General features: G+C 39.6%; 1 protein-coding gene across 1 annotated transcript in view; it reads left to right on the plus strand.

Moving 5' to 3' along the window:
* The window catches only part of SRBD1 (S1 RNA binding domain 1), a 156,148-nt gene that overhangs the window by 39,803 nt on the left and 95,100 nt on the right, over positions 1–21,245 (plus strand). The gene's annotated exons all lie outside the window — the stretch shown is intronic.

Genomic DNA, 21,245 nt, shown 5'->3' on the forward strand with positions numbered 1-21,245 from the left:
CAAGATAATGAACATACTTATCCCCCCCATTTCCATGTGTTCCTTTATAATTCACCCTTCCCTCACTGCCTCCTCCCTCAATCAGGCAATCTCTGATTTACTTTCTGTAACTATAGATACTGTACATTTCTAGACTTTTATGTAATTGGAATCACACAGTATATATCCTTTTGCTAGCTTCTTTCACTCAGTATCATTATTTTCAGATTCATCATGAAGTTGCATATATTGATAGTTTGTTCTTTTTATTACTGAGTAGTATATCATATAGCTAAATCACAGTTTATTCATTTACCTGTTGATGGACATTTGGATTGTTGCCAGTTTGAGCTGTTACAAATAAAGCTCCATGAATATTCTTGTACTAGTGTTTGCATGGACATATGCTTTCATTTCTCTTGAGTAAATAAATAAGAGTGGGCTGTGCTGTATGGTAGGTGTATGTTTAACTTAAGATATTGCCAAATTTTTTTCTAAGGTGGTTGTATCCAATTACCTTCCCACCTGCAGTGCCCCAGAGTTCTATTTTCTTCATATCCTCATCAATGTGCTTGGTATGGTTGGTCATTTAAATGTAGCTAACCTAGTGGATGTACAGTGATCTCTCATTATGGTTTTAAATACATTTCCTAGCAATTAATGATGTTGAGCATCTTTGTTTGCTTTTTTGCTGTTCATATATCTTCTTTGGTAAAATATCTGTGTAGATATTCTTTCCACTTAAAAAATTAGATTATTTTTCCTTCTGTTATTGAGTATTTTGTATTTATGCTGAATACAAGTCCTGTATCAGATACCTGTTTTGTAAACATTTCTCCCAGTCTGTAACTTGCCTTTCCATTTTTTAAACATGGTCTTTTGAAAAGTACACATATTTTATGAAGTCCAGTTTATCAATTTTTTAAATGTAGTTCTTGCATTTTGTGTCCTATTTAAGTAATGTTTGGAAAAACTAAGGTCATTATGATTTTACCATATGTTTTGTTTTAAACATTTTATAGTTTTAACTCTTTAATTTAGGCCTATAATCCATTTAAAGCTAATTTTATAAAGGTGGGCAGCTCTTTTTTTGCATATGGGTCTGGATTATCCTAACATTATTTATTGAATGATTTTCTTTTTCCCATTGAATTGATTTGGCATCTTTGTTGAAAATCAGCTGACTATGTACATACAGATCTGTTTCTGGAGTTTATTCTGCTTAATTGATCTGCATGTCTTACACTAATATGTGTATCTTTATTACCACCCCGTGCTGACCTGTATAGCTTAATAAGTCATGAAATGAGATAGTGTAAGTCTTTCAGTTCTCTTCTTTCTTTCTTTCTTTCTTTTTTTTTTCCAAAATTGTTTTGGCTATTCTAGGTCCCTTGCACTTACATATAAATGTAGAATCAGCAACAGTTCTCAGAACATATTAGGATATGTGAGCTGGACTAATGTGTTCTACAAGTAAAATTACAAACTACAATCCTTTCCAGATTCTCTGGAAAAGTTAAATTAGTGGATAGATTTTCCTCAATTAAGTTTTCTCATGTTAAAGAAAACTTTCTAAACACTTTTATTAACACATGCCAAACTTTTATTGTAATTTTGTTACAAGGGAAAAGACTTCTAGTAGGCCAATTCAGAGGTGCACTCTTGGTAACAAAATTTTTTTTAAAAAAAGAATATAATTTAAGATACTAGTAGTCACATTAGAAAAAAAATGCAAATGGTTTGGGTGACTGGTTTGCTAAGTGTTAAAACCCATTAAAATATATGAGAAAATTGCTTAAGCATTGTTAAGAAGGCTAAATTTCTATTTTATTTTTTTTAGAGGAAGGCTTTGAATTATATTACACGTGAAAGAGTCTTTACCAAACTAAGTTTGGATCAGTTTTCATTTACACCCATGCATTTTTCTTAATTTTTAAATATCTGCTAGTACCTAGTATTGATTTAGCTCTTATATTTTAAATGCACACAGTCCATCATATTTTGAATAGAGCTCATTGACTTCCCAGGGGCTTTGTAATCAGAAAGAGATTGGGAGCTAAAAGTAAATCAGTTTGTATGTACTGGCTGCAAACTCTCAATCAAGTGTGGATTTTAAAAGGATATATGCAGAACTGAAAAAAGTATAAGTAACCAAGGATATATGTAAGAGAAGAGTCACTAATCTGCCAAAAATATACGGGAAGACCAAAGCTTAAGGTCTGCAACCCTCCCCTAAGGGCCAGCCTCCAAGTGCTGAGTATAGCATAAAAGGCTTATAATGGTTGTTTTAGGGAAAAAAGGGTAGAAAAGAGATCCCAGGGCTTGTAGATAATGTTACTATCTTAATCAGTGATTAATCCCTAGAGTGTCTGGGGAGCATGATCGCGCTCCTCCTGTCTTTTGCCAAAAGTGCCGGGAGCGCTATCAAAGCTTCGAAATGGCGTCCAGTTCTAAGTCTGCTTTTATTAGTGATGATGATATTGCTAAATATGTCAATGTAGTAAAGGTTTCCTTAAGTTTTTGAATATGTAACTTCATTTACTTGCGATTCATAATTTTTTTCCTAAACTGCTGTAAAATCAGCAAAAATGCCTTGGCAATTTTAGCATAGTTCTTAGGATATTGGTTGGCACTCAAAGGGTTAAGAGAAAGTGGAATTGCTCAACTCTTGATTTGTGAAATGGAATGATTTGGGGACTGAAGATAGAATAGTACAGTGGGGCCTTGACTTACGAGTTTAATTCGTCCCTTGACGGAGCTCGTAACTCAAATTACTCGTATGTCAAATCTTAAAGTGATGGGCTGATGTTGTGGCGTTCACTGTGATGTTCGCTGCGCCAACTAGCGGTGGGGTATCTGAAGCTGGCTCCTAACCCGAATTTTAGCTCGCAACTCAAAGCAAAAAATTGGCCGAGAGACAGCTCGTATCTCGAAAAACTCATTAGTCCGGACACTCGTAAATCAAGGCCCCACTGTATCAATAAAAGAAAACTGGAAGGTTAACTAAAATAGGGTGACAGTAAGAGAGCTTCTGTTTTTTTTTTTTACTTTATCTTCTGGCCCAGATGAAACATTTTCTGGAGTTCTAGGTGGACTTGGAAATAAAATGTTGATACCACTGTTTGTAAAATTCAGAAATTGTTGAATATGGGCAGGTGTTATTTTGATGTTCGAAAGGGGAAATAAGATATATTATGTAAATGACTGTTGAGTGTAGTTTTGATCAGGCAAGATTATTTAATTTAAATTATAAAAGGATGACTTATGAACACTAGGTTAGGAAGGAACACGGAACAATAATCACTGGAAATCAGCATGCATTTTTAAATAAATAAAACATTTCCATCTTCTCTCATTTCATTTTTCTTAGGAAAACTAGACTGGTAGACACATACAGATTTTAGCACATCTTTTGATAGTCTCTTGATACCCTTATAGAGAAACTAGAGAATTGGAGGTTTAGTTAGGTTGTTACCAAAAATATGTTAGTTATCTAATTGATTGATGACTAGCGTGAGATCTCTAGGTGCATGCCACAGACACTGTATTAGTTAACATTTTAATTGTTAATTTAGGTTTGGAGACATGCCTTTCAAGTTTGTGCACATTGAGGTTTATTAGAATTAGGGTCAGAAAATATGTTTAAATACTTGAGTTGTTGGACCTACTCTAACTGGAGGCAATATTCAGCAGTAATTTTGATGGGCTGATTTTCTGAGGTTTCCTTGAAACTTGACTGAGGAAGATTCTCTCAGAGTAAGGTGCTGCGGATTTCCCATGTCCTGAAACACCTGGACCTGATTTGTTTTGTTTGGGTTTAAAGAAATTTACTTCCCAACAATCATTAAGCTTAGCTATACAACTTCAGATGTATTAAGCTATGTAAAGCTTATAATGTTGTGAAGTTAAAATTATATGGAGGAAAATTTGTGGTTGCTCTTATTTTTTCTGACTAGTGCAATGATTTAAGTTGTACATGTGGAATGTAAAATCAGTTTCTTTATATTTAAACATTTATCTCCTCCTTCTGTAGTTTCTAATAGTGATGAAGACCATGAATTAACCTTGGAAGTTGGGACAGCCTAAATTATTTTTTGGATGCCAGTTTGAGTATTATGCTTAACTAGAGGCCCAGTGCACAGAAATTTGTGCACTCGGGGGGAAGGGGGGTCCCTCAGCCCGGCCTGTGCCCTCTCGCAGTCTGAGACCCCTCGGGAGATAACGACCTGCTGGCTTAGGCCTGCTCCCGGGTGGCAGAGGGCAGGCCCAATCCCTAGGTGTAGCCCCTGGTCGGGCTCAGAGCAGGGCCGATTGGGGAGTTGGGGCGCTGCCCCGTGATGCACAGAGCAGGGCAGATTGGGAGGTTGCGATGCCACCCTCAGTCATGCTCAGGGTAGGGCCGATTGGGGGGTTGGGGCACCACCCCCTGTCATGCACAGAGCAGGACGATCGGGAGGTTGTGATGCCACCCTCAGTCATGCTCAGGGTAGGGCCGATTGGGGGGTTGGGGCACCGTCCCCTGTCACACTCAAGGCAGGGTGGATGGGGAGGTTGCGGCGCCACCCCCTGTCACCCACAGAGCAGGGCCAATCAGGGGGTTGGGGTGCTGCCCCCTGTCACTCACAGAGCAGGGCCCATCAGGAGGGTTGGGGCTCTGTACCCTGTCACACACAGAGCAGGGCCAATCAGGGGGTTGGGGCGCCGCCCCCTGTCACGCACAGAGCAGGGCCCATCAGGGGGTTGGGGCGCCGCCCTCTATCACCCACAGAGCAGGGCCGATCAGGGGGTTGGGGCGCCGCCACTCTCACACTCAGGGCAGGGCCGATGGGGAGGTTGTGGCCCCGCCCCCTGTCACACACAGAGCTGCAGGGAGATCCGGGGGTTTGGGTGCTGCCCGCTGTCACGCTGATCCTGGTGCCGGGAGGCCTCGCGGCTCCGCTGATCCCGGTGCTGGGAGGCATATTACCCTTTTACTATATAGGGTAGAGGCCTGGTGCACAGGTGGGTGCCGGCTGGTTTGCCCTGAAGGGTGTCCTGGATCAGGGTGGGGGTCCCCACTGGGGTGCCTGGCCAGCCTGGGTGAGGGGATGATGGCTGTTTGCAGCTGGTCACACACCCTTCAGGGTGGGGGTCCCCACTGGGGTGCCTGGCCAGTCTAGGTGAGGGGCTGAGGGCTGTTTTCAGGCTGGGGGTGGCTGAAGCTCCCAACCGCTCCTTTTTTTCTTTTTCTTTTTTTTATTCTGGGCCAGCTTTAGCTTTGAGGCTTGGCTCCAGCTCTTAGGCCTCCGCTGCTGAAAGTAGGTTTCTGGCCTTTGCTTACAATGTTGCGATCCTGCTGGCTGAAGCCCGGTGACTAAAGAAGGTTTCTGGGGTTTTGTTTAGCTTCTATATTTGTTACATAGTTGCTTAGAGTTGCAGCTCAGAGGCCTGCAGTGGCAGGCGGGGAACGTTGGAGTCCTCCATCACTGAAGCAAGCAAGCTTCATGTTAGTTTCAAGCTGCCTGACTGCTGGCCGCCATCTTGGCTGGCAGTTAATTTGCATGTTGCCCTGATTAGCCAATGGGAAGGGTAGCGGTCGTACGCCAATTACCATGTTTCTCTTTTATTAGATAGGATAACATATTAAGGTGATACAGTTTTCTCTCTTCTTTATACAGTGAATGCTTGAGACAATGTGCTGTGATAGTCTAGGCCAGTAGTCGGCAAACTGCGGCTCGCAAGCCACATGCTGCTCTTTGGCCCCTTGAGTGTGGCTCTTCCACAAACTACCGACTTCTGCGCACGGGCCACGAAGTTTCAATCGCACTGTACGTGCGTGCCCACACTCAAGGGGCCAAAGAGCCGCATGTGGCTCGCGAGCCGCAGTTTGCCGACCACTGTTCTAGGCTATTGTTTCCTTTCACCTATTGATATTCTCCTTTTCTATTACTATTATAATCTCGTGTTTATAAGACTTTCTTTCTGGGATGTTTGTGACATTAAATAAATTTTAAAATAAAATTGTTTTATAATAAATATAATTTATTTTCATTTTGTTGAAACAGCCAGAATATTTTAAAAACATGTATTTAAGTAGACTATAATGAGGTTTGTTAGAAAGGAGTTATAAGAAATGAATAATTATGGTGTGTGTGTGTTTGTGTGTGTGGTTTTAAAATATTATTTGGATTCGGATTCAGTTTGACAGCTTTTGCTCAAAATAAAATATGCTTTGCTAGTTTTGTAACCCATGTGTTTCTATACCCCTAAGTCCAACTTAAATATCTACAGGAGTTCCCTTAACCACCCCCCAGCCCTCTTTAACTGTAGCCCCTCTTACAGATCTTTGTTTATTGACTTAGATTAGTACTGGCCTTGAGCCCAGTGATGGTCATTTCTCGTCTTAAGGTTTTGGTTACAAATCTGCTTTTGTTGCCAGATCCAATAAAGATTCTTGATTGTTTTTGTTCGTTTTATTACAAGTTCTTGCCAAAGATACAGTGTATTATAACCAAAACAGATGTTCTATTTAGACAAGTGTATTTGCTATAAAAGAACTTAAAATATAAATTAAACAACAATATGTTCAGCATTAAGGTAACAATTAATGAACTTTGGGATTTTATGAGTGTTTTTAATAACCTTTATAAAAGGAAGAAACACCACCTTATTTTGAACAATTGTTTTACTTTGTGTATGCACAGTCTTAGCTTGTGTCTGTACAGATTAGACCCTCCTACAACCTAACATCTTAATGTGATCTTGAAAGTAGAGTGGAGTTAACTAATTTCATATATACACCATTCTGTTATTTCTTAAAGCATACATTATAGAGACATCCGTTGAATAAAAAAGAATTGTTTTTAAGATTTTAATGCTTAATTATAGGTAGGTGAAATACTTGTACATAGACCTTTTTCTAAATGGTGTACTTGTGAATTTAGGGACCATATTATAGGGTTGTAGTGTAGATCATTTGGGACTTTAACCATCTCTGATTTGGATCCAGTACAGTCTTGATTTATGCTGAATTCTGTGTTGTTGTGAACACGGGTGTGTAGTGAATACAAGATGTGTGTATTTATAGGCTGTAAATTCAGCTCTTTTTAAAATAGTTCCTAGAATAAATTAGATGTGTAAGGGATAAGACTGCATTATCAACAGACTACTAATGGAATGAGTTTTACCTTGAGATTGTTAACTCTTTGGCCTATTCCTACTCATATTTTCCACTTTTCTTTGGCATTAAGTAGCTCACCTTTGGCCAACAGCTTAGAAAGTGTGTTCAATTGATTATTGGGGAACATTTAAGTTTTTGTTTGTTTTTTAGACCTGTTTGGGTTGTACAGAATCACTTTGGTTCTGTCTCTTATTTTATTAGCATTAGAAGAATGCAAAATTGCTAGAATCCTTTGTTGTTGAGATCCTTTTTATTTGGTTACATAGGACTTGAAGATTCTCTGGCCCCAGAACTTGATATTTGCAAAAAGGAGTTCTTGAATCTACCTTACTTTTGTTTTATATGTGTGTGGTGTTTTTTTTAGGAGGAAATCTTTTGATTTCAGTATATTTTGTGTGGCTAAATCTTTGTATTATGCTCTCCTAACGTATTGAAATAGCACTTTCAAGTTCCCCACATCCGTACATTTCTAAGGTTACACCCAGCTTAATTCCCATTACTTTTCCGCTTCACAGCACTTGCATTTTGAAGAGACCCTAACATTTGGGTTCACATTATGATAATTAGGTTTTAGGGGCATGGGGGATTAAAGATGTCTCAGGTCTAGTTGCAGAAGAAAGTTCAGAAGCACTTGTAAAACTTGCCTGATTGGTGGGTAGAGGTGCTTTTATTTATTCACTACTCATGCAGCATTAATCCGTATTTCATCAGGTACCTACAGTGCTGTAATTCTAGATGTGACCTTGGGACTTGATTTACTTCAGCTTCGTTTTCTTTATTAATGTGCCATGAAAGAGGTACATGAAAGATAGCCAACATCAAAGTACCTTTTAAAGTAAAATGGCTGATAGGAATTCCCTGGTATTTAACACTCTCTGTCATATGTTTCAGCTGGTTTGCATCCTTTTACAAGCTATTGCTTGCTGCATTAAAAGAAATTTAAAGCAGTTGTTTCAAGGTAGGGGCTGGGGGGGAGGGCATGGTTATGGTAGTGGTGGTGGTCGTTGGGTGATAGTAGTTAGCCAGGGAGAATAAATGAGAATTTAAGAATATATCCTTTTTCAACTGTGCTCTTCCCAAGATGGCCTGTTTGTGTTTTCATTTGAGTCGGGTAGTTTTTAGTCCAGTGCAGTGCTTATGATTAGAGTGAGGAGGCACTCGTCTTCGTTATAAGATGATTGAAGAAGGTTGGAAAAGAAAATTCATCAAACCTCTGTGAAAGAAAGAATAAAAGTCAGTGTCAGTATCTTATTCAGAGATTGTTTAACTACTAATTTAACTTCACAGCCTGTTTATTCTTTACTGAACCATCTAAGCAAAAGCTTTAAACACAGTAATATGGGAAACTGAGTCTTAAGAACAAAGGAAACAGGACTCAGGGAAAGCTTGCCATATGCATTGTGGAGTATTTATTTTCCAGGAAACACATATTTCAGAGGCAATTATGTTTTAGGCTGAATATATAGGGGTAGAACTTCTTATAACTCAGTTTTGAAACTCTGATTCCTTCTTTGTTTCATAAAATATTTGTTGGATGTTTCTCCCTACTTAAGAGAAATGGTTAAAATTAAAAGCATTTTGCATTTTAGATCATTACAATTGAGAATCTATTCCTCATGTCTTTACCATAGAACTATCTCAATCTGAATAGTGAAAAGTAGAAATCAGAGAATGTTTTAGAAAATAAAATCAACTGGCTTTCAAATTTATACTTTATTTTCAACTTACTAACATAACTTGACCTTGTAGAAGCTTTTCAAAGTCTATTGTACTAAAAACTTCTTTGTAATTAGTATTTGTTAAAATGCATTTGTAGAATTAAAATGTTTTAAAAATAGCTTATCCTCTTGATATTCTGTCATTTTGTTTACACTTACTGCTTAACTAATTTTTATTCATATATGGTCGGAAAATGAATTTCAACCTAGACCTGATCTTGATTTATTGAACTCAAGTTTTTGCCCTGTAAAGTATAAGAAGTCAACCCTGTAGCCGACACAGAGGGGTTTGGTAATGGCTTTTTCTTTTCAAGGAAAGCAGATATTAATGACAGGCTATCTGTCAACATAGAATGTGCAGCAGAGGTTCCTGAAGCGAGATACCTAGTGTATGTGGGCAGTGAGCAGTGTATACAATTCATTTGGCATTTGAGTTCTTGATTAAGTAAGGGGGTGGGAGAGGTTCATTGCTCCCATTCATTGATATAGGAAATGCAGTACTTCTTGCTGCCATCGCCACATGTATGGGTCACCCCTGGCATTAGGAAGATTGACCTGGGGTTGAGAGAGTAGTTGGGTATTAGGAAATAGGTAGTAGAATGAGAGCTGGAAGATGTATACTCTCCCATTCCTGCTCCTTTTTTCTTTAATTCCTTTCCCCTCCTCTTCCCTGCATATTTAACAGCATCCTCTTTTGCATATAAGATATGTTCCATTAATAATTTGATATGACCCATCATAGCCATAGGAATTGGTAGACATTGAAGTGTGATTCTGCATCAGGAAAAAAAGCATTTCCGCTTTCCTAAGGCAGAGCACTGTGGAGCAAATTCTAGCCTCATGGAAGAAAAAACACATTAAACATAGGTATGAAAATTTTTCTAGAGTTTCCAGGGAAAATGAATAAACAAATACTATGTGTGCCTGAGTCAGCAGAAATCACAAAATTTGCTTTTGAACCAGCAAACATGCAGTTGTTGGAATTATCACATACAGAATATAGTACACATATTTTGAATATACTTAAAGAGGTAGAAGTATCATACTTAGTCAAATTACCTTGTAAATTCCTTAAGTGATCCCCTGGGCCTTGGAAGTACAACAGGCCACAGGAACATTTTGCTTCTTTTTTGCTTTGTAAAGCCTTTCTTTCCCTGGGCCTGTAAGAGCCAAGGTTTAGTTTGAAAGGGGTGGAGTATAGGGTGAGGTGATGGTGAGGGCAAAAGAATACCCGTGTTGGAGAGATGAGGACCCTTGAGTATGGGAGCATGGTAAGGACTATAAAGTTGTTCCCTGTATCTTCCATCTTTGTTTAAGGAAACTAAACTTTTGTTTCTTTTTCAGTGCCCTCCTTTAAATCTGTCTAGTGCTTACCTCATATTTTTAGCCTTCTTCATTTTCAGGGGCTCACGTTGAGAAAGCCACAGAGAAAGCGCACCTCTCCCATTTCTCTGAGCAACATGAGATTTAGATAAACATTTTAGTTGTACAAACTAAAAAAAATACATGCTTTGGTAGTTTGTAAATTGGCTCATTAATGTAAACAAAATAATCAGATCAGATATTTGTGTTTAAAGACATTTAGTTGTTTGAATACAGCTGTGTCCTTTATATCGAGAAATTTTAGGTCATTATCCTGTGATCTGTCCTTTTCTAAACTATTGCTTTATAGTCTGTGGAAAACATAAAGATATTTCCCTGGTTGATTCTGAAGAAAGCCCCAGACATGTTGTAAAATGTAAAGTGGAAGATTATTGCCTACCTATCCTTGGCTGTGGTTTCTAAACAAGGTGCTATGGATTAAGGTAATGAGTGGCATGACCTGGGGCTTTGAGGACTCATCCAGCCCTCAGTTCTTTCTTCCCTCTCCCACTTAACTCACAAACGACTGGGTTGTCAGCCTATTTTGGAAATTACAATGCCATTCTGCCATTCATTCTGTTCAAAGTAGTCTCATATAGCAGTGATCAAGTAAGCTGGGAGGGGCTGTGGATAATTACTTAAATATCCAGTAGGTTCTTTAAAGAGTCAGGCTGCATAGAAGAGCCAGATGTGGAGAAATAGGTATCAGAATGATTGGTGAGGGGTGTGGTGGTGATGGACTCACTGGCTCCCTAGTCGGTGGTATGTATAGTTTGTATCTAGGAGCACAGATTACAGAGCTGTACCGTCTTGGGATTGATTCAGCTCTGCTCCTGGCTAGCCATCTGAACTTGGCAAGTTTCTTAATCTCTTGGACCTTCTGTTTTTTAATTAGAAAAATAAGAATAATAATATCTACCTTTCAGGAATATGAAGATTAATGAGATATCTGTACTATGCTTAATATAATACATAGCTCAAAATAATGGTTAAAAATATGGGCTCTTGGGTCAGACTATCTGTGTTCATATTATAACTCTGTCACTTACAAATTGTATAAACTTAAGCAAATTACCTAGCCTCACTGTACCTGTTATCCTATATAATAAAAGGGTAATATGCAAATTGACTGAACAGTGGAACGACCAGTCGCTATGATGCGCACTGACCACCAGCGGGTAGACGCTCAACGCAGGAGCTGCCCCCTGGTGGTCAGTGCGCTCCCACAGGGAGAGTGCTGCTCAGCCAGAAGCCTGGCTCACTGCTGGCAAGTGCCTCTTCCGCCTCAGTGGCAGTACTAAGCCCTCGAGGGCTCCCGGACTGGGAGAGAGCGTAGGCTGGGCTGAGGGAACCTCCCAAGTGCACAATTTCCATTCACCAGGCTTCTAGTAACAAGGTTGAGATAATAATAAGGTTGTGGTGAAGAATAAAGAAATTAATACATACGCAGCACAACAGTATGTGACCGTATAAGAACTAACACTCAGTAGCTAATAATAAGTCTCCTTTCATTCTGAAGTTTCACACTTTCTGTCCAGTAGGATCTAATTTCATCCGCTCTCTCTTGTGCCCAGATTCTCACTGAATTTGCTATTCTTGAGCTTAAAGCATTATTAGACCCCAAGTGTCTTAGTCATATTGCTCAGTTGTATGTTTTCTCACGAGATGCACAAATTCCTTTTAAAATTAAACAGTGACATCCAATGATAAGAGGACTGAATAAAGACATTTGATAAAGAATGTGGTTTGTCATAGCAGTTCAGAATCTAAGACAGATTTGGTTAGAGTTCTTGGTTGAAAATGCTTTGAAAATAGAGCTATAAAATTTGAAGGTATAAGGAGGTTGTTAATAATTTTAAAAGTAGCTTAAATGAGGATTGGAACACTTTGAAAAGCATTTATTCCAGAGAGACTGTGATGAAATCGATATTTCTTTTGGAAACCTAGACTCAGACTATTTATTGATTTCCATAATGATGGAGCCAGAGGTCTCAGACAGTTCCAACACCCTCCTTCCATTTTATTCTTGCTGAGAAGGGTCCAGAAGCGTGACGTGTATTTGTTTTCACTTCAGTGATGAATTGTTTAAGCATGTAAGAAAATTATTATTCTGCCTGATTTTAGCCTGAAAGGTTGATAAACGAAGTCATAGTTAAATCATTTGTGTTGGGAAGTGTTTCTGAATGGTGTTTTTGCACTTTAGGGAAGATGTGTCCTAGCAAAGTAATGATTTTTCTTTTTCTTTCATAGGTGAGTTGCCAGATAAATTTTATTTCTCACATTTGACTTTTTGTAACAATTCATACCCATTGCTGTGAAGTACTTAGTATTTCTGGTTACCCACTATGCTGCTTCACCACACCAAATTATCCTGCTGATATGCAGTGTCAGTAGGTCACTGCTTTGTAGAATGAGATTTCATAAACTGGGATGACTCTTAGTAAGAATTTCAAATAGTTTGTTCCTTTGTTTAAAAGAAAAAAAGGCTACTCCAGTCAAATACTTGCCTCCAAATACTGACTTTAGGAGTTACTTGGGAAGTATTTTTACTTCATTACAAATCAGTTTGTGTTGTAGTAGGAGTATTTCTAATTTAAATTATGATGTTCTTTTCTTATAGGTTGGTAAAAGTAGATTTTAGTAAGTTGTATAATTCAGACTTTCTTTGTAATAACAGCCTGTGGGTTTACTACTGCTTCTCCAGAAGCTTTACACCTTTCGTTTATTTCTCACAGTGAGCCCCGGGTTGGAAGTATTATTTGCGTTTACAGGCGAGGAGACTGAACTGCAGGCGGATTTGCATGAAAGACTTCGCAGAGGGGGGACTCAAATCCCGATGATCTGATTTTAAACCTCATGCTGTTGGCAGTACACGTACTTTTCATCTCTCCAGTTTTTAAATATGGCAGGTATTTTCAGGAAGTTTGACGTAAGGAAATAAATGTCTATTTTAAATACTCAAAAATTTACCTTTTACCTTTGATCATTCATTTGGAGGTGGTGGAGACAAATAGCGAACATCTTCTGAACAGGCTGAGTTTATATTTAGATTAATCTATGTTCATCTGCTTCTTAGCATTAAGAACTCTCTAAATTACACATAATATAGTGTTAGAGGCAGAATACCCTCAAAGATCACTAACTCCGCATGTCCCAGAAAGGACCTGAGGCTCTGTGATCAAGCCAGCCAGGTTTTGGTCTTGGTGGGCCCTAAAGCTCTTTCAGAGTTTATTATTGAGGCAGTGGAATACAACACCTCCTTTGATTGAACATTTTCCATCTTCTTGAACTTTTAAATGTTTTAGACTTTAGCATGAACTAAATTTGTCTCAGTGCCAAATTGAAACTAATTAACTATTTTATTACCTGCTCAGTGTTTTTTTAAGGGAGCATTCTCCAGGAGGAAAACTTTCAGGGGTTAAACTAGCCCTTTTTATGTTACTAGACTGTTGTACTAATATGTTCTCATCAGTACCCAGATAGTTTTTGAGCCTGGAATCTCAGCAGATGACAGGAAATAGTCCCTGAGGGATTACCTTTGTCCTAGTTTCCTTTTTTTATTTTTAAACTGATTTTAGAAAAAGGAAGGGAGGGAGGGACAGAGGGAGAGAGGGAGGGAGAGAGGGAGAGAGGGAGAGAGGGAGAGAGAGAGAGAGAGAGAGAGAGAGAGAGAGAGAGAGAGAGACATCAAAATGTGAAAGAGACACATCAATCAGTTTCCTCTTGTACGCATCCTGACCAGAGATGGAACCTGCAACCTGAGTATATGCCCTGATCAGGAATTGAACCTGCCACCTTTTGGTGTATGGACAATGCTCCAACCAACTGAGCCACGCTGGCTAGGGCCTAACAGTTCTATATGATGAAGAATGTAGAGGAAGGAAGAGATCTCTCCACCACTTCTGGTGTGCCAACCTGTAGATAACCATTGTTGGAGCAATGGATTCAGTGTTATAGAAAAATAGTGACAGGACAGGAAGGAAAGAGTTTGAAGGCAGAGCTTGATTTCTTGCTTTTGTAGGGAGGAAAAACTTACCCTTGACTCTGAGGTCCCTGGCTGGGCTTGAAAATTAACAGAAAAACAACGAATTTATTTGACATAAGTTTTCCATGACATGAGAGCCTTTATTCTGAAATGAAGACTCAAAGAAATGATTAAGCCTAAGTTTGTACTAGATTTAAAGAGTGGAAAGTTGTGGAAAAAAACGTGATGGGGGACAAAAAGGGCCTGAGCTAAGAGTAATAAACTGGAGGAATCTTAGAAAAGGCCTGTGCCTTTGGATTCCTCTTGGCCACACACCTGTCCTCGGAGATAAGGATGCTCCCCCAAGTTCTGGGAGGACACCTCTCATGAGTGACCTAAGACCTGCTTCAGGGCAGAAGGGGGCGGGGGTCAGAGAGCCCTTTCTGTACCTGCTGTTTCTCAGATTCTTTCAGCTTAAAATAATTATTTCTCTCAAAGTGGCATATTTTGGGGTGACATATCCTGATTCCCTTCACTTTCTGGTGATGCTTCCTGTTAGCTGAGCCAAGGGTAATTTGTAAGTGGTTATTATATTCTTGCTTGGTCCTTCTCACCATGAGATTTTTACTTCTTTTCCATTTCTATGGGAACATAAAGTAGGTGTAGTTTAAGGGGTACAGACCTACTTTTCTCTCAGAGTAGAGATGGAGGTACACGTTTCCACAACTAACATAGGTATGGTCCAGGCTTAATGAAAAGTTGTTCACTTATGCAAATTCTGAACAGAAAAGTTCAAGTTAAAAGCTCCTAGTGGAAGGGGGGTCATGATGTGGCTTTACCCATGAATTCTTTACACTATAAAATTTTATGTGGTTGTTCCTTTAGCTACTGAGCTCTCTTGTTGCATTTGGATGCATTTACAGTGGAATTTGACTTGTGAAAAGTCTGGTTAAGAGCAGATTTTTATGAACTCATCTACAGGTAAAGCAGCATCATCACCTTTTTGTTCAAAGTACAAGTTAGTTGGTTGTCTCTTGGAAATAGTAGAGACTTCAATATATGCTTTTGGTAAAAATGACTGAATTTGGTGTGCCAGGAAATTGTGTTATTCTTTGAAATTTTAAAATATATCTTCAATGAATAAGTGTAATTTGGTATGTTGATAGGATTGTCCTATGTAGATTCAGGTTTTCTTTACATTGGGTTAAATGATGGATATTTTCCCTGAGTAGAACAGACTGCAAGTTTTTCAGTCCAGAATTGTGGTTAGCAGTAGGGCTCTGGAAATTAAATATACTCAGGTCATGCAAATGTGTGTTAAACTAAGGGAGTATATTACGTGGAAATTTTCTTTTCCTTCCTTTAACAGTCTTCAGGTTTAGAAACATACTTAGAAAAACAGTGTTTTAACTGTGGGTCTCTGTGCTGCTTTGCATAAGAGATGGATGATAGTGATGGGGGAGGAGAGAAGAGATTCTAATGTATTTTAGCCCCTTTGCAGGATAAGGCGATGCAAAGAAAACAGCCATGCTGAGTGTCTCAAAGGGCCCTTATGTGGGTATTTCAACTTAAAAAGGGATTAGCGTTGGAAGTCTGTGATCATGTCAAACATTTGTAATTGAAGGTGGCTGTTGGAAATAATTCTTAACATAACTGGGTTCTAGCCGTCTTACTGATGATGAGGTAAGTGGGGTGAATAGGAAATCATCTGTTTGTCATCGCTTGAGCCACAAAGCCAAGAAATTTAGTATCTGGGACTGGAGATTTTAAAAAGCAGCAGCCCTGGGAAATGTTTGATAATCCAAATCAAAGAGGCTTTTTGTGAAAAGTGCAGAAGGAATACATATATGGGAATGTATACCATTGAATTTTTGTTTTTAACCCTGCCCCTTGCCACAGTTAAAAATGAACCTGTGGATTACTTTAGTAGCCACAGGTCATATAATGAATGATTCTTGCCAGACTGTAAGCCTAAGTAATTTAAGTACATGTCTCATGTAAACAGTCTTATTTTGTGAGCTTGTTTGTCCTGTTACCTATATTCCTGTCCTTTGAAATCAAGTTTTAGAACTTTTGGGGTTAGTTCATGGACAATCACTAGTTTTTTTCTAGTAGATGAACATGACGCCCATTTCTTTGGGTAAATTACAGATGTTGTACTTTATGAATCCATCTGGACTTTCAGGTGAAAAAGATCCAGTATGATTGGCTGCCAAAGAACATCTGTTACATCTCTGCACTTGTGCTGCTAATGAATGAACACGTCTGCTACAAGGCAGTCTCAGAGTGATATGCAGCTTTTGGAAAACAACAAAGTGAATAGGAAATGTTTTTGTCAGAGGATTTTACTTGCTCATCCGAGGCCATAGAGAGGCGTTAAATTATTCGTGGTGGATTTGACTTTCCTGAAGCACCTTCTACACCTGAAGTTCAATCATTTATTATGCCAGGGGATGGGTGCACTGACCTTGTCCAAGGAGTGGGCAGGGATTTCTTTGCCTGTGGTTTGTTAGTTCACAATGAGTATCTGGATCTCTAACACTGGCTTTGGATGACTCTAATCCTAGGTAGTCAGTCATTCACTATGAAAACGCTTGTGTTTCTCTTTTTTCTTTGTATTTGTTCATTTGGAAAGCCTTTCAGAAGGAATTGCAGCCTGCATGTGATTATAGCTATCAGTAGCACTTTAACTGCTGAGATGAAACTTTTCTCTCTGGACCCTACTAATTTCAGATATCGATAGAAAAAGAAAAATTTTCCCTCGTTAAAAGGCCCAACTTTACTAATGGGTTGCCCCTTTTTGGGCTGATGTAGATTCCTTAGAGATGGCATTTGATAGAATAATTTTTGACATTTTAATATGACAAAAAACAACTTAGGGAAACGACTTAGACATGCGCCTAAAGTGAAGTCTTCTCCTGCTCTGAGGGTGATACTTGGAACGAGGAGTGCCTTTGAACGTCTGCAGCGTTGTAAACCCTGGGATCCATTTAACATGATCATTCAAGCTTCTTGGCAGGTGTTCTCATAGGAACTTTACCTATGTATACTTGTATATAGTTGAAAGACTTTTTTCTATAGATATTACAGTGTGGGGGCTAATGCAGTAATGTCTAATCTTCGTGACAAAAATACAGCTTTCCATAAGGACAATAGATTTAGGTAAAATGTGTAAATTTTATGTCTCCTTATTTGTTAATTATATTATAGTCTACATCTTCCAACTTGGAAGTATTATTTGCTTTAAAAGCTTGCCCCTGGCATTGAAAATGGTGGAATAGACTAATTTCAGATACAAGTTATTTTTTTGTGCTGTTGTATAACTCTATCTAATGGGAAATTTACATTTTTAAATGAAGTTAAAGCTTGAAGCAAAGATAGAGTGTATACACACACATATCATGTATGCTAATCTATTTCTGAAAAAAATATCTTAGAAATCTTTGTTTTACCAACTACTTAGGGGAATATTTAAAAGGCCAAATTGGAACTGAAATGGGTGTTTATAAATATCTGCTGACAGTTGACTGGTTTCTAAGTCTGGGAAGTAGGTTGAAAGAAGAGGAAAAGTGATTTTTAATGTCTTCTTTTTGTGTGTGTATGTGTTTCTAATAAGTGAGGTTTTGCTTTTTAACCACTAGATAAGGTTAGAAATGGATACTCTCAAACTTGCTCATAATGATAGTGATTTATTCCAGGTGAGGAAAATACATTCATTTTACCCTCAGAGATTAGGGTGGGTAGAAGGTTTGGAGAAGCAGATTGCTTAGGGTTGATTGGTTACATTCTGTTACTTTTTCTGCAAGCCATTATTAGATTGTATCCTACATATTTTGGTGAAAAATATATTTTTAAAAATATGTTTTTATTGGTTTTAGTGAGAGAGAGGTAGGGAGAGGGAAAGATAGAAACATTGATGAGAGAGAGACATCGATTGCTGCCTCTTGCCTGCCCCCTGCTGGATTGAGCCCGAAACCCGCCAGGCCTATGCCCTAACTGGGAATCAAACCAGTGACTTCTTGATGCATGGAACGATGCTGAATCCACTGAGCTACACCGGCTGGACTAGTGAAAAATATTTTAATGAAAAAGTTACTTTAATGAATTTGCCAGTCATGTATGTGTATGTGTGTGGTCGCTTGCTCCCTCTCCTGAAAATATTATCTGTTTGCTTCCCTTCCTTCTCTCTTTCTTTTTTTTCCTCCCTCCCATTTAAATATGAGGAAAAGGTTAACATCTTTCATATCATTGTATATGAATGCCCATGATCATAAAAAATTTGTTTCTTGAAGACTTATGATTTAAATCATAGTTGTATCCATTTTTAATAAAATCATCTATTTCATTTAGCAGTTTAGTTTATAATTGTTCATAAAGAAGAAATACCAGTACCCAATTTTCCTCCAAGGATAAAAAAGTCAGTTACCCTTGGGTTTGTATTCTAACATCTTTTTTTTTTTAACTTTCAAATGAAAATGATGTTGAAATATGACTCCACATTTGTGTGATGTGCTACATTAATATTACTTTAGAGACTATCTACACTAATAAAAGAGAAAAATGGTAATTGGCGTACGGCGATACCTTTTTCATTGGCTAATCAGGGCTATATGCAAATTAACTACCAACTAAGATTGGCAGTTAACTGCCAACAAGATGGCGGCTAATTTGCATATGTAGGCACAATGCAGGGAGGCGAAAGGGAAAGCAGGAAGAAGCCCCCTGCCACTGACAGTGATCTGAAACCCAGGGGGGAGCTAAGAGCTGGGGGGCAGGGCAAAGGCGGCCCTGGGGCCGCCTTTGCCCTGCCCCCCAGCCATGATAGGAGAATCAGGCACCTTTGCTGCCCTGGCCAGTGATAGCAGGAAGTAGGGGTGGAGCCAGCGATGGGAGCTGGGCACGGTCGAAGCTGGCAGTCCCAGGAGCTAGGGGTCCCTTGCCTGGGCCTAAAGCGAAGCCCACGATCGCGGCGCCCCCCGCTGCCACTGCAGGTCCCCGCTGCCTGGGCCGGACGCCTAGGCCAGAGGCATTAGGCCTGGGCAGGGGCGGAGCCTGCAACTGCGGGGAGCTGGGGGTCCCCTGCCCAGGCCTGACACCTCTGCCGGAGGCCTCAGGCCTGGTCAAGGGGCCGATCCGGTGATTGGTGATCGGAGGGTGATGAGGGTCAACTCCTCTGGCTGAGGCATCAGGCCTGGGTGGGGGGCGGAGCCGGGGATTGGGGGGACATGATGGTCCCCTTGCCCAGGCCTGAAGCCTGGGTCAGAGGCGTCAGGCTTGGGCGGGGGGTGGAGCAAGCGATCAGAGGGAGATGGGGGTCCCCTGCCCAGGCATGATTCCTGGGCCAGAGGCCTCAGGCCTGGGTGGGGGCCAGAGCCAGTGATCGGGGGGAGATGGGGGTCCCCTGTCCAAGCCTGACACCTCTGGCAGAGGCGTCAGGCCTGGGCAAGGGGCCGATCAGGTGATCGGAGGGTGATGGGGGTCAACGCCTGAGGGCTCCCAGTATGTGAGAGGGGGCAGGCTGGGCTGAGGGACACTCTCCCCCCCCCCCCCACACACACCCAGTGCACGAATTTCGTGCACCGGGCCCCTAGTAATCTTATAATTGTCCTATGTTTGAGTTAGAAAACTTGAAATTAACAGGAAAAATTCATTGGAGCTATTTGATATAAAATATATTTTCGGAACAATATCAAGTCATTTAAAATTTACCTTGGAATGGAGATTTCATACTTAAAACAAACTAAGGGGAAATGAAGTAATTCTAAAATTTCTTTCAGTCATTGTGCAGAGTTCCTGCTGGAGGTGATTGCCAGCACTGGGAAATCAGAAAGTCTGTAGTTTAAATTCTTCAGGATCAGATTATATCGCGGATTTTCTTTACACATGGTGTTAAGTACATACAAGTGACAGTTACAACTTTCTTTTCCTTTCTTACCTTAGGGAATCTCAAGAGCACAGCTTTAGCTTTCTTCTAATCTGTGTTATTTTTATATTTGTTTTTAATTTTTAAGGGTATACTTTTAAGTTATGCTGTGACTGAATATCTGAACAACCTTCTAACATTCGTTAATGTATTGTGTTTTTAAAATTACATAAGTATCTCCTGAGCAAAATTTAAGAACTTGGGACATGAAACTTTTTAATTAAGAGATGGGTAGATGTCATTACTTTTAGGTAAGACTAGACCAGAAGGTTATGTTTACTCATGTGTTAGTCTTAGGATCTACCCGCCGCCACACACACACACACACACACACACACACACACACCCACCCACCCACCCATGATTTTGTCTTAGTATTAAGCACTGTTGACATAAAATACATTTGTCAAAAAATAAGGTTTGACTGTCAAGATTTAAAATTGCCAGGGATACCATAAGAGATACTAAAAGATCTGAGAGATCTAGTGGGAGATTTGACTGCATGTGGATTCATGTGTAAGTTTTAGAGACTGTTCAGTAACTTTAATGCCAAGCATGGTCTTTTGTACTTTGACTTCATCAAAGAGGTTGTTGCAGAGCGTCATTGTCCAACTTACATCTAAGTGCCCTAGTTTGCTTTGTTGTGGACTGAAACTGGTGGCTCTTTACAATGACATTGGAAATTATGAGATATCTGTGTCTGGCTTACCCTACTTCTGCTTGTATTTCAGTTGAAATATATACCAAATCCAGTTGCTGTGCAAAGCTTGTCCATTTCATGTGTCTGTTTACCATTTGCATGATTTTGAGCAATGAATGTTCTTTGACATCAGCATCACGCTTTGTTTTCAGTTCTCATCTTTATTATACTCCAGATCTGAACACAGAACGGTTTTTATCCATGTTAATGGAAAAAACCCCGCAATTTCCTCTATTTGCAAATGAATAAAGCATATTCTGGGAAGTCTGGAGTGAAGCTAGCAAAATGTGTAAGAAAAAAGACAGTAGACAGTCCTAGCTGGTTTGGCTCAGTTGATAGAGCGTCGGCCCGCGGACTGAAGGGTCCTGGGTTCTATGGTGGTCAAGGGCGTGTACCTTGGTCGCAGGCTCAACCTTGGCTCTGGTCAGGGCGCATGCAGG

This window comes from Myotis nattereri (assembly GCF_964212035.1).
Source record: "Myotis nattereri genome assembly, chromosome: 10".
NCBI lineage: Eukaryota > Metazoa > Chordata > Mammalia > Chiroptera > Vespertilionidae > Myotis > Myotis nattereri.